The sequence below is a fragment of the Schistocerca nitens genome, chromosome 1 (genome assembly GCF_023898315.1).
Source record: "Schistocerca nitens isolate TAMUIC-IGC-003100 chromosome 1, iqSchNite1.1, whole genome shotgun sequence".
Classification (NCBI taxonomy): domain Eukaryota; kingdom Metazoa; phylum Arthropoda; class Insecta; order Orthoptera; family Acrididae; genus Schistocerca; species Schistocerca nitens.
Genome location: NC_064614.1, coordinates 264665186 through 264676599, shown reverse-complemented (window position 1 = coordinate 264676599; position 11414 = coordinate 264665186).

Here is an 11414-nt window from a genome sequence, read left to right as displayed (position 1 = left end):
AGTATGTATTTTGAATGTGTAACATTGTATCATAAATAAATGTTTAAAACTGTAAGCACCTATTTATTTGTTACCTTTTGGTAAAAAAGTTCATGAACTGTTCGAGAATATGTAATTCAGTACTGTTGAACTGTAGTTAAAATAAACCTTGCCTTTGATTAAACATGTGATTTGAACACATTTTAACTGCACATACCAGATGGCTCACCTTTGAAGGGTCTTCTTAGATCCAGATGCAGTATCTGTTCTTACCAACTGAGTTACTGTCCCTATCAACATCTAATGACCTATGTTAGCCATTAAATTCATTTAACATTCATGAAATTAAGCTTGTAAGACATTAATAGTTTAATTGGTATTGCAACAAGTTTGTCCAGTAATTATGGCTGTTAACATACATATTAACTGATAGTTCTGCAATAAGTTACTCAAAGGGTCTGGTGACTTGATGGGCAGAGTAAGATGACATATACGCGTGCACACGCACACACACACACACTCTCTCTCTCTTCATATACCATAAAAAAATCTAAAATTTTTGTTATACTGAAACTAATTTAGCTATGCCATCTTATGAAAATGAATTATAGGATGATTTTTTACATGTTTTGTTGGGATATACACAAGTCTTTCATTGCTGCTGTCAGATGCAGCATAGAATTTAAGAAATGCTTTAGGGCCTGTTACATAATTGACAAGACTGACTTAGAAAGTTGACACTGTCACCACAGTGATGCAGCATTGAGATGACAGAATGTAAATGTCGACTTCTTGTACAGAACTTTTCATACCATTATCAAAGATTTTAGGATTTATGTGCAGAACTAGATCCATATTTAGTTGAAGGAGAATGTATGTTGCTTCACTGAAATTGCAACAGACTAGTTTGTAGCAGAGCCTTTGATACCTAAAAAAAAAAAGCAGCTGCCCCCCCCCCCCCCCCCCCCCACCCAAAGCAAACAAGATAATCCCTTACAATGGCTCCAAATGTTTGAGTACCATGCTGGATAGTGCCAGAAAGTTATTTACAGTGCAGTGGATTGAAAATTTTCCCCAAGTAACTGATCAAGTGAATTAATAACTGAGGATTTTAGAAGTATCAAACAAGTTGTATGGCTAAACACTTACGACAAACTTCATTTCGAACAACGGAAAACTTAAATCTCTCTCTAACTCCTTTCAAATGGTGACCACTTCGGAGTTTTTTTGGGTTACTCTGTTCATAAGTGTTTCATGCAAAATATCTTTTTTATAATTTTAAAACTGGAGAGTTTAATGACTTTGGTTAAATATTTGTGTGTGTGTGTGTGTGTGTGTGTGTGTGTGTGTGTGTGTGTGTGTGTGTGTGTGTGTGTGTGTGTCCAGATATGTTAGTATTGTATCAGTTTTTAGAATTGTCAGAGGCAACAGCACAAGCAATGAGGGCAAACTGATAGAGATCAGTTTAGAATAACATTTGTGTGCTACAGGAAAAATGTATGAATTTAAATGGTTCAGTGAATACTTATTCTTCCTATATTTGCATTGTTTACCAACCATGACTGGACAGCCTTCATACTATCAAGACATCCAGAGTTGTTTCTTTGTTTGTATTTTATTTTTGAAGAACCACTCTTCATTGAGCACATCTGGTAATATAGCTTGTGCAGTAGTTCTTCCTTGACAAAAAGGGTGGCATCATTGGCAAACTAATGTGTGGTTATTACATGTCATTGACAGGTGAACAGGAGGGATGGATCTGTGGGGGGGGGGGGGGGGGGGGGGTATGTAATATTCTAATTTTTGTTCTTGGATGATTGCACCATCAACAGACTATAATTGCCTTTGGTTCTCAGGATAAGATTGAAGAGTTCCCAGCACATTATGTCAACACCATAACACTTGGGGAAACAGTAACTTGAGATGCTGCAAAATGCTTTGCTGAGGTCCCAGGGTGTCAGTGCTACTATCTGCAAACACCTGCCTTGTCTTTGTAATTTAGTTCAGTGACACAGTAACTACTTATTTACCTTCTCAGAAACCATGCTGAGTATCTTGGAAGAGTTTGTCTTCAAAGTAAAATTCCTGAGATTTCATTACAGACCACAAAACTAACTAAATGGGGATTATTGAAATTACTCTGAAGCTGGACAATTCACATGAATCACATTTTTTACAGGCTGGTTCTGTAAGTAAAGGTTTCAGGAATTCTGGGAGAACAATGGGTGAAAATTTGTTGACTAATACAGCTAGTGGTTGAACAAGCTCTGGATTAATTTTATTTAGGACTGCAGGATATGCCGTAAACATCTGTACAATATGTGAATGTTTGTTAAAAAAAACCTATTTTTACAATGTCCTAAGAGTTATACATTTTAGTGAACTGTAGGATCTAAGCTTGACTCTTAAATATCACTTGGTGTTTATCACTATCCTAACAAAGCACTGTTTTCATTTTGCACCCTCCACTCGCTTGCTGTAAATTTTATTGATTCTTAGATAGTGACAATGAAACACACTTAGTTGGAAGTTCTAAAGCTGTCTTCAGCTGGACTCTGAACACTAAGATAATACCCTATAGGATTCTTCTTGGAGGTTATTGGGCACCTGCCATCAAATTTCATTCTTAACATTCGGAACATATTCAGACGAGTCAGATTGGATTGTGGCGTAAGCACACCAATCGGGCAGGACAAGGATGCAACAGCAGCCATGACCATCCATCTTATGGCAGCCAACAATTCACCTGTAACAATGTCTGGCAATTGCTAGCTGTCTTGGGTTTCAGTAGAAAGTTCCATGGAAGTTCATGCTTACAGACATGGTTGAACTGGTCTTTGGAGAGAACTTAATTAATCTACAAAGGCTGGAGATAAATCATGATGCAGTGCCATGGCTTGATTGTACAGGAGACCAGACAGGAAGCTGATAGCCAAATAGGCAGTGGCACCTCCACACTTCCCTACAATACTAAACTGGTGATCCCTTGATGCCTCAGAATGTGTCCTATCAACCAATTCCTTCTAGTCAAGTTGTGCCACAAATTCGTCTTCTCCCCAATTCTATTCAGCACCTCATTAGTTACATGATGTTCCCATCTAACCTTCAGCATTTGTCTGTAGCACCATTTTTCAAAAGCTACTATTCTCTTCTTGCCTAAACAGTTTATAGTCCACACTTCACTTCCATAAATGGCTACACTCCATACAAATACCTTCAGAAAATACTTCCTAAAACTTAAATCTAAACTTGATGTTAACAAATTTCTGTTCTTCAGAAACATTTTTCTTGCTATTGCCAGTCTACATTCTATATCCTCTCTACAGTCATCAGTTATGTTGCTGCACAAATAGCAGAACTAATCTACTACTTTAAGTGTTTCATTTCCTGCTGTAATTACCTCAGCATAGCCCAATTTAATTTGACTACATTCCATTACACTCAATTTGCTTTTGTTGATGTTCATCTTGTATCCTCCTTTCAAAATACTGTCTATTCCATTCAATGGCTCTTCCAAGTCCTTTGCTGTCTCTGACAGAACTGTAATGTCATCAGTAGATCAAGGTTTTTTTATTTCTTCTTGAATTTTAATGTCTACTACAGACTTTTTCTTTGGTTTTTATTAGTGCTTGCTCAATGCACAAATTGAATAATGTCTGGGATAGGCTACAACCCTGTCTCAGTCCCTTCCCAACCACTGCTTCCCCTTTGTGCCCTTCAACCCTTATAACTGCCATCTGGTTTCTGTACAAATTATAAATAGCTTTTTGCTCCCTGTATTTTAACCTTGCCACCTTTAGAATTTGAGAGTATTCCAATCAACATTGTCAAATTCTTTCTCTAAGTCTACAAATGCTAGAAACATCTGACTTATTAAACTGATAGTTTGGTAAGTCTCACACCTGTCAGCACCTGCTTTCTTTGGAATTGGAATTACTATTTTGTTCTTGAAGTCTGAGGGTATTTTGCCTGTCACACATTTTGCTCCCCAGATGGAACAGTTTTGTTGTGGTTGGCTCTCCCAAGGCTATCAATAGCTCTAACGGAGTGTTGTCTACTCCCGGGGCCTTGTTTCGACCTAGGTCTTTTAGTGCTCTGTCAGATTCTTCATGCAGTATTCTATCTCCCATCTCATCTTCATTTACACTCTCTTCCATTTCCATAACATTGCGCTCAAGTACATTGCCCTTGTATAAACCCTCTATATACCCGTTCCAACTGTCTGCTTTCCAGTCTTTGCTTAGGACTGGTTTTTCCCCCTGAGCTCTTGACATTCATACATGTGGTCCTCTTTTCTCCAAATTTTTCTAATTTTCAAGTAGGCAGCATCAGTCTTACCCTAGCAATATATGCTTTTACATCTTTATATTTGTCCTCTAGCCATTCCTGCTTAGCCATTTTGCACTTCCTGTCAACCTCATTTTTGAGATGTTTGTATTCCTCTTCACCTCCTTCATTTAATGCATTTTTATATTTTCTCCTTTCATCAATTAATTTCAATATCTCTTGTGTCATACAAGGACTACTTCTAGCCATTGTCCTTTTTCCTAGTTGATCCTCTGCTGCCTTCACTATTTCATCTCTCAGAGCTAGCCATTCTTCCCCTACTGTATGCCTTTCCCCTGTTCTTGTCAATCATTCCCTAATGCTCTCTATGAAACTGTCTACAGCCTCTGGTTCTTTCAGTTTATCCAGGTCCCATCTCCTTAAATTCCTATCTTCTTGCAGTTTCTTCTGTTTTAATCTGCAGTTCATAACCAATAAATTGTGGTCAGAGTCCACATCTGCCCCTGTAAAAATCTTACAATTTAAAACTTGGTTCCGGAATCTCTGTCTTACCATTATATAGTCTATCTGAAACCTTCTGGTGTCTCCAGGTCTCTTCCACATGTACAGTCTTCTTTCATTATTCTTAAACCCAGTGTCAGCTATAATTAAGTTATGCTATTTCAGTCCTTACCCCCATTCCATATTCACGTACTACTTTGCCTTCTCTTCCTTTCCCTACTATTGAATTCCTGTCCCCCATGACTATTAAATTTTGATCTCCCTTAACTATCTGAATAATTTCTTTTATATCATCATACATCTCTTCAATCTCTACACTGTCTTTGGAACTAGTTGCCGTATAAACTTTTACTACTATGGTAGGCATGGGCTTTGTGTCTATCTTTGCTCCAATAATGCTTTCACTATGCTATTCATAGTAGCTTATCTGTGTTCCTATTCTTTTTGTTCATTATTAAACCTACTTCTGTATTACCCCTACTTGATTTTGTATTCAAAACCCTATATTCACCAGACCATAAGTCCTGTTCCTCCTGCCACTGAACTCCACTAATTCCCATTATATCTAACTTTAACCTATCTATTTCCATTTTTAAGTTTTCTAACCTACCTGCATGATTAAGGGATCTCACATTTCACGCTCTGATCCGTAGAACGCCAGTTTTGTTTCTCATAATAATGACATCCTCCTGAGTAGTCCCTGCCCAGAGATCCAAATGGGGGACTGTTTTATCTCCAGAACATTTTACCCAAGAGGATGCTGTCATCATTTAACCATACAGTAAAGCTGCATGCCATCCAGAAAAATGACAGCTGTAGTTTCCCCTTTCTTTTAGCTGTTTGCAGTACTAGCACAGCAAGGCCATTTTGGTTGATGTTACAAGCCCATATCAGTCAATCATCCGGACTGTTGCCCCTGCAACTACTGAAAAGGCTGTTGTCCCTCTTCAGGAACCAGATGTTTGTCTGGCTTCTCAACAGATACTCCTCCATTGTGGTTGCACCTACGGTATGGCTATCTGTATCGCTGAGGCATTGCAAGCCTCCCCACCAATGGCAAGGTCTATGGTTCATGCGGGTGACCAGTAAATACCCAAATGAAAACCTTAAATTTGTAATAACAAATCGAAATTTTGTGCCGTTATCCTGTAAGTTGGTAAACGTGCTACAAACAGCGTGCAGAATGGCCTGTAGGTGGCAGTATAGTGCAGATGCACAAATACCATCACAGTGTCAGTATAAAGGTGGCTGCCCCACTTGCGACTTGCACCAGGGAAGAACAGCGTTCTGTTATTCAGTTTTTGCGTAGTGAAGGTGTGAAAGCTATTGAAATTCATCAACGAATGAGGGTTCACTATGGTGATGCATGTTTGTAACAGCAGGAATCTACGAATGGAGTAGGAAGTTCACAAATGGTGTGACTTAAGTGGAAGATGCTCCTCATCCACAGAACATTGCAGCAGTTGAAGCCATAGTGAAGAAAAACCGCCGACGTATAGCATGTTTACAGATTAGTCATGGGTCAGCACACCACATTGTGAAACTGGAGCACATCATGCACAAAGTGTCTGCAAGATGGGTGCCACAGCAGCTGACTCTTGAAATGAGAGAACGACGTGTTGATGCTTGTGAAGAACTACTTTGGTGCATTGAATGAGAAGGTGATGGCTTCCTTGCAAGAATCATTACTGGGGACGAAACCTGGGTTCACTTCCACCAACTGGAAATGAAGAGAGTGAGCAAGGAATGGTGCCATTCCTCATCACCAAAACCAAAGAAGTTACAAAAAGAACCATCAGCAGGGAAGGTTATGCTGACACTCTTTTGGGACGAAAAAGGCATCATTTTGGAGCATTATATGCCTAGAGGGACTACTGTCTCCAGTGCATCATACCCAGATCTTCTAAAAAATCATCAGCGGCCTGCAATCAAATCAAAGTGATGTGGATGGCTGTCAGCAGGTGTTCTTTTGCAACATGACAATGTAAGACCCCACACTGCCTATACAACAGTTGTAACAATCACAGACCTGCATGTTAAGTGTCTTCCTCATCCACCATACTCACCAGACCTTGCCCTAAGTGATTTCCAAATGTTTGGACCACTCAAAGACACACTGGGAGGAAAGAAGTTCTGTTCTGATGAAGAGGTACACCACGCAGTGCATGAATGGTTGCGCGGACTACCAAAAGAATTTTTTTCTAAAGGAATTTATGCAGTTTGTAAGCGCTGGAGGACTTTCATTGAGCTTGGGGAGATTATGTTGGAAAGTGATACAGCTTTGTACCACTTCTGCACCGTAAATAATATTTAAAAAACGTTTAAGGTTTTCATTTGACTCACCCTCATATAAAAAAGGTCCAGTTCCAACCCTTTTAAAAACCTGCATAATACCAACTTTTAAATCATTTTGTTGAAGGACAAAACACCTGACTACACTACATTTTTTCCTTTATCTGAAATCTGGTGTGAGGGGAGGGGCAGGTGCATGATTCCCCCCTCCCCTTGCCCCATAGGCATGTGTGCCCACACAAATAGGTAAAGTACAGCATGCCACAGTGGTTGGCTAGGTGTCATTTTAATATGGTGCACTATCTCGATAGCAGAGAAAATTAACACCCAACTGTTTTGCAGCAGCCAAAACAGAGCTTGAAGCAATGCTACAAGCTGGCATTATACACAGATTGCACAGCCCTTGGGCGTACTATTGTATGTGGTTAGGAAGAAAGATGGCATCTGGAAGTCCTGTGGAGATTACCATACATTTAACACACGTACCATCCAGTACTGCTATCCAGTCCCTGATGTAAGCAATTTCACAGACGTGCTAGCTGGAGCTACAATATTCAGTTTGGCTGATTGTAAAAAGGCTTACAATCAGGTACTGATTGCAGAATAATACATACCCAAGACCATAGTAATAACACAATTTGATATTTTTTAATATTCATGTATGCCATTCAGTTTAAAGAATAACACCCAGAAATAGCTGCACTTTGTGGATGAGTTTCTGTTTCATTTATCTGGATGATATCCTGTTATTTTCTCAAGTGACTGCATTGCGTGAAGAACACCTCAGAGCAGTGTGCAGCAAAATGTGTTCTGCACCAGAAGCAGGTGATATTCCTTGCGCATACTGTTTTGGCAGCCGGTGTTTGTCTGTTAAAAGAGGAGACCAAGATCATTAAGCGCATTCAATGCCCAATGAATTTCCAGCAATGAAAAAGATTCATGGGAATCATTAACTTTGACTGATGACATCTATCAAGAGCAGCAGATGTTCAGGCACTGTTGGCAACAGCACTATCGGGTAAGGACATGATGGGCCAACGTCCGCTGCCATGGACACTAGATATGCACCACACCTTCAAATAGGTAACAAACACACAGGAAACAGTTCTGTTGTCCCACCCAGTTCAAGATGCTCCCTTAGCTATAGTGGTAGACATTAGCCTGCAGGCTGTTGCACAGTTCTCCACCATTATGCTGAAAAAGTTGGAAGCTCTTCATCCTCCTCCTCCCCCCCCCCCCCTCCTGTAAGCTTACAGAGCCTCAGACTAAGTGGGTCACATAGAACAGAGCTGTTAGCAATATATAAAGCTATATAGCACTAGTGCCCTCACATGGAGGCCAGACCATTCTTAATCCATATGTATCACAGACCAATCACATTTGCTTTATGCAAGCTCAAGGATGGCTGTTCACCCTAATTTCACCAGCAAGAATATACTGGCCAGTTTACAGCAGACATAAGGCACATGAAACAGGGAGCAAATGTGATAGAAGACATTATTATTTCTTTCTTTTCTCAGAAGTTATGTCTGGTCAAAAATGGAAAGTGACGCGGACCTTGATCAAGCGTCACTTCCTTTTAACTGTACGGTATATGTCATATTGCATTTAGGAACTTTCGGGTAATTGAACATGTATCAATAATTACGGATTTCTGTAGTTGTATATATAAGTTTGGATGTAGCTGTATTGTATTGATGTACTGGTGGATATTGTGTGGTATGACTCCTGTAGTTGATAGTATAATTGGTATAATGTCAACTTTATCCTGATGCCACATGTCCTTGACTTCCTCAGCCAGTTGGATGTATTTTTCAATTTTTTCTCCTGTTTTCTTTTGTATATTTGTTGTATTGGGTATGAATATTTCGATTAGTTGTGTTAATTTCTTCTTTTTATTGGTGAGTATGATGTCAGGTTTGTTATGTGGTGTTGTTTTATCTGTTATAATGGTTCTGTTCCAGTATAATTTGTATTCATCATTCTCCAGTACATTTGGTGGTCCATACTTGTATGTGGGAACGTGTTATTTTATAAGTTTATGTTGTAAGGCAAGCTGTTGATGTATTATTTTTGCTACATTGTCATGTCTTCTGGGGTATTCTGTATTTGCTAGCATTGTACATCCGCTTGTGATGTGATCTACTGTTTCTATTTGTTGTTTGCAAAGTCTGCATTTATCTGTTGTGGTATTGGGATCTTTAATAATATTCTTGCTGTAATATCTGGTGTTTATTGTTTGATCCTGTATTACAATCATGAATCCTTCTGGCTCACTGTATATATTGCCTTTTCTTAGCCATGTGTTGGACGCGTCTTGATCGATGTGTGGCTGTGTTAGATGATACGGGTGCCTGCCATGAAGTGTTTTCTTTTTCCAATTTACTTTCTTCGTATCTGTTGATGTTATGTGATCTAAAGGGTTGTAGAGGTGGTTATGAAATTGTAGTGGTGTAGCCGATGTATTTACACGAGTGATTGCTTTGTGCATTTTGCTAGTTTCTGCTCGTTCTATAAAGAATTTTTCTTAAATTGTCTACCTGACCATAATGTAGGTTTTTTATATCGATAAATCCCCTTCCTCCTTCCTTTCTGCTCAATGTGAATCTTTCTGTTGCTGAATGTATGTGATGTATTCTATATTTGTGGCATTGTGATCGTGTAAGTGTATTGAGTGCTTCTAGGTCTGTGTTACTCCATTTCACTACTCCAAATGAGTAGGTCAATATTGGTATAGCATAAGTATTTATAGCTTTTGTCTTGTTTCTTGCTGTCAATTCTGTTTTCAGTATTTTTGTTAGTCTTTGTCTATATTTTTTTTAGTTCTTCTTTAACATTTGTATTGTCTATTCCTATTTTTTGTCTGTATCTTAGATATTTATAGGCATCTGTTTTTTCCATTGCTTCTATGCAGTTGCTGATGTTATCCAATATGTAATGTTCTTGTTTAGTGTGTTTTCCCTTGACTATGCAATTTTTCTTACATTTGTCTGTTCCAAAAGTCATATTTACATCATTTCTGAATACTTCTGTTATCTTTAGTAATTGGTTGTTTTGTTGCTGCCAGCAGTTTTAGATCATCCATGTATAGCAAATGTGTGATTTTGTGTGGGTATGTTCCAGTAATATTGTATCCATAATTTGTATTATTTAGCATGTTGGATAGTGGGTTCAGAGCAAGGCAGAACCAGAAAGGACTTAATGAGTCTCCTTGGTATATTCCACGCTTAATCTGTATTGGCTGTGATGTGATATTATTTGAATTTGTTTGGATATTAAGTGTGGTTTTCCAATTTTTCATTACTATGTTTAGGAACTGTATCAATTTAGGATCTACTTTGTATATTTCCAATATTTGTAGTAACCATGAGTGGGGTACACTATCAAAAGCTTTTTGGTAATCAATGTATGCGTAGTGTAGCGACCTTTGTTTAGTTTTAGCTTGATATGTCACCTCTGCATCTATTATCAGTTGCTCTTTACATCCTCGTGCTCCTTTGCAACAGCCTTTTTGTTCTTCATTTATAATTTTGTTCTTTGTTGTATGTGCCATTAATTTCTGTGTAATGACTGAAGTTAATATTTTGTATATTGTTGGTAGGCATGTTATGGGGCGATATTTAGCTGGGTTTGCTGTGTCTGCTTGATCTTTAGGTTTCAGATAAGTTATTCCTTGTGTAAGTGTATCAGGGAATGTGTATGGGTCTGCAATGTAACTGTTAAATAATTTAGTTAGATGTGAATGTGTTGAGGTGAACTACTTTAGCCAGAAATTTGCTATTTTATCTTTTCCAGGAGCTTTCCAATTGTGAGTAGAATTAATTGCTTGGGTGACTTCATGTTGCAAAATTATCACTTCAGGCATTTGTGGTATCATCTTGTATGTGTCTGTTTCTGCTTGTATCCACCGTGCATGCCTGTTATGTTGTACCGGGTTTGACCATATGTTGCTGCAGAAGTGTTCCATGTCTGTTATGTTTCGTGGATTGTCTATTTTAATGTGTGTGTTATCTATTGTCTGGTAAAATTTCTTTTGGTTTGTGTTGAATGTTTGGTTTTGTTTCCTTCTATTTTCACTTTTTTTGTATCTTCTAAGTCGTTTGGCCAATGCTTGTAATTTCTGCTTCTTTTCATCTAATTGCTCTATCGCTTCTTGTTGTGAGATTTTACCTAACCTTTTTCGTTTTTTTCTGACATTTCATTTCTTATAAATTATGTTAGCTGTCCGATGTCTTTTCTCAGTTTTTCTATTTTGATCTGTAGCCTGTGTTGCCATGCTGGTTTTGTGGGTTTCTTCTGTGTGTTGGTTGGTTCTGATCTCTGCGTAGTGTGTATATTTAGTGTAGTGAGTGCTC